The sequence below is a fragment of the Monodelphis domestica genome, chromosome 5, assembly GCF_027887165.1.
Source record: "Monodelphis domestica isolate mMonDom1 chromosome 5, mMonDom1.pri, whole genome shotgun sequence".
Lineage (NCBI taxonomy): Eukaryota > Metazoa > Chordata > Mammalia > Didelphimorphia > Didelphidae > Monodelphis > Monodelphis domestica.
In genome coordinates, this window is record NC_077231.1 from 262521402 (window position 1) to 262527128 (window position 5727).

The following is a 5727-nucleotide window of genomic DNA, read 5'->3' on the forward strand; positions in this document are numbered from 1 at the left end:
CAGGCTTTGCCTGAAAGGGCATCTAAATTAAACTCTATTCTATCACCATTCTGCCAAGAATTGGAAATTAGGATTAATCCTCAATCTTCTGGAGTCTTGACTGGCCATTTCTTTGATCATAGTTTTTAAGATTTTCAAAGTTGTTTTTTGTTTACAAAGCTGTAATCTGATTGCCCTTTTCTTTCTTTCTTTCTTTCTTTCTTTCTTTCTTTCTTTCTTTCTTTCTTTCTTTCTTTCTTTCTTTCTTTCTTTCTTTCTTTCTTTCTTTCTTTCTTTCTTTCTTTCTTTCTTTCTTTCTTTCTTTCTTTCTTTCTTTCTTTCTTTCCTTTCTTTCCTTTCTTTCCTTTCTTTCTTCCTTCCTTCCTTCCTTCCTTTCTTCCTTTCTTTCTTCCTTCCTTCCTTCCTTCCTTCCTTCCTTCCTTCCTTCCTTCCTTCCTTCCTTCCTTCGTTTCTTTCTTTGTTGCTTTGTTTCTTTCTTTGTTTCTTTCTTTGTTTCTTTCTTTGTTTCTTTCTTTGTTTCTTTGTTTTTTGTTTCTTTCTTTCTTTCTTTCTTTCTTTCTTTCTTTCTTTCTTTCTTTCTTTCTTTCTTTCTTTCTTTCTTTCTTTCTTTCTTTCTTTCTTTCTTTCTTTCTTTCTTTCTTTCTTTCTTTCTTTCTTTCTTTCTTCCCTGTTAATAAATCAAAATTCTCCCTGCTTCTAACTTGGGAACTCCTTGTATACTTTCTTTCAGCCTATTCTCCTTCTATTTGTCTAGAGCATCAATCTAGCATGTTTTTTATCTATCTAGGATAGTGATGGTGAACCTTTTAGAAAACAAGTGCCCAAACTGCAACCTTCACACTGCATGTTAGCCCCTCGCCTTACCAGGGGTGAGAGGAAGTGTTCCCATTGGGCGACTGGAAAGAGAAGCAGATGATGAGAGAAATGTCCTCAGGCATGTGTGGAGAAGGGGAAGGAGATTCACCAACATGGATCTAGGATCATAGTTTTAGAGCTTAAAGAGGAATCTTGTAGGTCATCTAATCTCACTCATTTTATAGACAAGGAAATTGTCCTGGAAAAGTAAAGGAACTTGTCCAAGGTTGGAACTCAGGTTCTCTGATTCCAAAATCAGGCTCTTATTATTATATGTCCTATCTACCCTACTAGGTTACTGGCTTAATGTCTTATTTATCTCTTTACTTCAGTATCCAGAGTGTCTTACCCATAATAGGTACTAATATTTACTAAGAATAGATGAATGAATAAATGGCCTTAAAACAGACTGAACCTAATCTTTCCCTGTGGATTGTCTCTAGGTTATTCTATGGAAGAGATACAAGGACATGACTTTCTATATTCTTCTCTCAAACCAATCCTCGGATACAATGGTCCCAGTGGATATAGAAGGAATTGCCCCAAATTACGCAAGATGCCTATTGCTTTTGGTATATTAAGTCATCTGCCAATTCGTTAGTCTTACAACTAGGGAGAGTGGAATTTTTCCTTTTAAATGGATCCTGGGTCTGTTCTTGATAACTTATTCACTAAATTTTTTAGGACACATCAATAATGGTATATACAGCCATATAATGTGATATGAACTTATGCCCCCATTAAAGCAAAAATGAACACCTTTTCTGATATGTTGGTCACCCTAAATGTAGCTCAAAGAAATTATTGGTTAGGTGGAGGAGCACAAAACTTAAGCTGGGGAAAAAGGAAAAACAAAAGGCGATGATTTTCCATGCTAGACAATAGGAAATTGGCCAAACAGATGGGAAACATTCTAAATGCTCCCTCAAATCCACCACAGAAGACTCAGCATTGAATTCCCACCACATTCTGTGTGAGGTTTGTTAAGGAGAGACCTTGTGAGGCCACCTGAAAGTTGGGAGTCAGAATTTGGGGTACTCTGAGGCTGAGGAGGAGCTTGATGGATGTAGAGGTCAAGATAGGGGAGGGAAGGTAAGCGGAAGAGAGAAGAGAATAGAAGACATTTACCAACTGGTAACTTCCTATTTTAGCTATCCTTATCACTTAGTTTTAATGCTGCTGAAGGAATGTGGAACATGCTATTAAAATGCAACCAAATTTCAAATTGCATAGCCTCTTAAATTCTCCAGGATGGTGTGTGTACTCTTAAAATGTTACTGCCTGAAGCAAAGCTCAGGTCACCTTAGTTATGGCTCTGACTCTTTGCATTCTGATAATCTTTGAAAATCTGGTGGGGTCAGGATTTTGGTATTTTCTAAGGTCTCCAAACTTTATTACAGAAATGTTTATTATATATATTATAATATAAAAATATAAGAAATGACTATAATTACAACCTATATTATTTTTATATATTACATTTTCATAATATTTGGAGAGCTCAGAATATATAAGCTTTGCCTTCTGTTCCAAAGTCAAAATCAGTTCCAAGGCAGAAGAGTAGTAATGGCTAGGCAACTGAGGTTAAGTGATTTGCTCAAGGTCACATAGCTAGGAAGAGTCTGAGGTCATATTTGAACCCAGGAATTCCTGTCTTCAGGCTTGGCTGTCTATCCTCTGATCCACTTATCTGCCCCCTTATTTTTGAATATCAATAATAATGATGGCTAGCATGTATATAACACTTTAAGGCTTGCACACTGCTTTACAAATATTATCTCATTTTAACCTCACAACAAACCTGGAAAGTGGATGTTACTCTTATCATTTTAAAGAGGATGAAACTAAGGCAGATTGAGGTTAAAATGACTTGCCCAGGGTCACTGCTGACTTAATTCTTCCTAAAAAAAAGTCTGAAGGACTTCAGCAACATGACCATTTGAAGACCACCCTTGCCATGCAAAGGAGTAGTAGACAATAATCTGACATAGCATATTTCCTCGGTATCTCAGTGTAGACATGGTCACATCATGGTTAAATGTTTCTGTCTATTCTGGCTATCACAAAAAAGAAAACTTTTGGTGATTTCTGTGATTATGTTTATATAAAAACCAAAGTCACATTTTAACTTAAGCAATTCCCTGGGTTTTTTTGTTTTTGTTTTGTTTTTATAAAAATGAGGGGTTTGCACTTAGTTTTCTACTCTGGATCCTTCCAGCTTTAAAATTGTTTTGTAATTGGTCAACTGGCCATCCAGCATTTATCAAGTGCTTTCCATGTATGTGCCAGACACCGTGCTAGAAATTAGGCATATAAAGACCAAAAAATAAATACTCCCAGTCCATGAATAAGCAGTTTAAATTCTATCCTATGCTATTACACCTGAAATGTAAGTCATCTTTTTAAGGAACCCTAATTGGAGAGAATAGAGGTCCTGGCTAATTCACAAAAAATAATTCCAAACTCACATCTGCTAGATTGTGGATCCTCCAAATTTATTACACTCAGGAAGTCACATCCTGGTTCCACTTTAACAATGGAAGTATTTGGCAAGGAGGTTCCTTGTTACATGGAAAATCCACTAGGACAGACAACATTCAATGACAGCTGAGATTACAGTAAAAAGTAGTCATTTAGTGGTCAGACAAATATAAAAGAGAACTCTGGGAAGGGAATGACAACTCACATAATTTCTATATATTTCTGAAGTTTGTGTTGCTCATTGCTATAAGATGTTAGACCATTCATTCGTACCAAGTTGTCTGTCTGAATAATATGACCACAGAGATTTTCACCTAAAATGACAAAGCAGATAGGGGCTAAGAGCTGTTTCCTATTGTTTAGGAAACAGATCAGTTAAAAAAATGTGTTCCCAAAGACAGATAGCCTGGTAGACCAGTAGGTTAAATCTTGACAAACTATTTAGTGTGGGGGAAAGTAGTATAGTAACAAATACAAAGCACATTAAAGAATCTTGTTGGCTATTATTCTATTGCTTTTACTTTGAGAATCTTTGAATCAGAAAGTATTAAAAGTCTTTTAGAAGTATCCAGAGATCTTTTAGAAGTATCCAGAGATCATCTAGTCCCACCTCTCTTCCCTCTTTCTATACTGGAAGATGAGGCTGAGAAAGATTAAACGACTTAGTGAAAGAACCATATAACCTGGGAGACCTGAGTCACTAAATCAAATAAGGTCACTAACAAGTGAAAGAACTATATGATCTATGAGATCTCGAGCAAAGCACTCACTTTCCCTTAAATATCCATTTCTGGAAATGGAAGGGCTTGAAGTAGATGAACTGCTCTAGTTCCCTTCAAGTTCTCAATCCATGATCTGATGATAAGTAAAGTATTTGAAGGTTTGTAGTACTTGAGGAATGGGAAGAGATGATCAGAGTCCAAGTTATTATATGGCGACCAGTGTTTGCTCACTCCTTTCTCTCCATGCTGCCTTGCACATAAATGCTTCATAAAGCCATGAAGAGCCAATGGAAGAGGCTAAGGGCAATGCTCTGTTGGATATTCCCTTTCTTGCTCCTTTTGTATGCTGTTTCTCTAGATTAGGGTATAAACTCCTCGAGGGCAGGAACTCTCTTTATTATTGTTATTGCCAAGACTTAACACACCATGCCTGGTACAGAGCAGGCATTTAATGTTTTTGAATTGGATCATATCTCCATACTAGCTGGTAAAGCTCTCAAGGGAAGAAATTATATTTTAGTTCAACTCTATGCCCAGAGCAGTTGGCTGTATTGTATTAAAAGTTAACAGAAACAACTCAACCACCAAAAGAAGTGGTGGCCAACCCAGCAGCCCTTTCTTTGACGTCATATGCTTTCTCCTAATTCGATGGTCCATTTATTGGTTATTGAACTGTTTGGGGGAATGCAGGTATTTGTCCTGTGCCATCATTCCTCAATATTGGAAAATAGTTCTAAGCCCATCTAGCTTCATCAGTCTGGGTGAAAATCTCATTCAACTCACACCACTCAGCCAGCTTGGAGTGAATGGTCCAGCTTCTCTCATTTCAATGAGGAATACACATCTCAGAAATAAGTCATTTGGGGGCAGCTAGGTGTCTCAGTAAATAGAGAGCCAGGCCTGGAGATGGGTGGAAACCCTGGGCACTCATCACTTAGCCCCGTCTGCCTAGCCCTTACCACATTTTTTGGAACTGATATTTAGCATCGATTGTAGGACAGAAGGCAAGGATTTTTTTTTTTTGTAAAAAGAAAGAAGTGATTTGTCTTTCAATGATTAGAAAAGAATCTGAAAAATGGACCTTGGAACCTTAATTGACACTGTCTTTGCTACTGCCAAGTCTAATGAAAGTGGCACCAAGGGATTTTGAATGAATAAAAGGATGTTCAGGAAATCCCGTTTGTGGACTTTAAGAGTGAGTTATACTTTCTTTAACAGAATCATAAAGAATTGTTAATGGTGAACACAAACACAGCTGGACAAATATATATGATACAGTTTTTTAAGGCCAGAGAAAGCAGAATTTGATGGGTTTATGCATGACATATCTGCAGCATTGTACAGTCTGTAGCATTCAGTTACAAGGTCATTCATTAATCCATCTCACTTCTCTGAAGGCAGCCACAAAACTACTGGGTAGAAAAGGAGCTGTCAGGGTGATCCTGTCAGTCATAGGTTTATTAATAGTGCTAGCATTTATATAAGGCTTTTAGGTTTGCAAAATGCTTCATGTCTGTTATCTCATTTGGTCAAAAAAAGCCATCCCTGGCCACCGTTCCTTTATATATGTTGTCTACCCCTAGTAGAATGAAGCTTCTTGAGGGCAGTGATTACCTGACTTTTTGCATTTTATCCTTAGTGCTTAATGCAGTGCCTGGCACACAGCAAG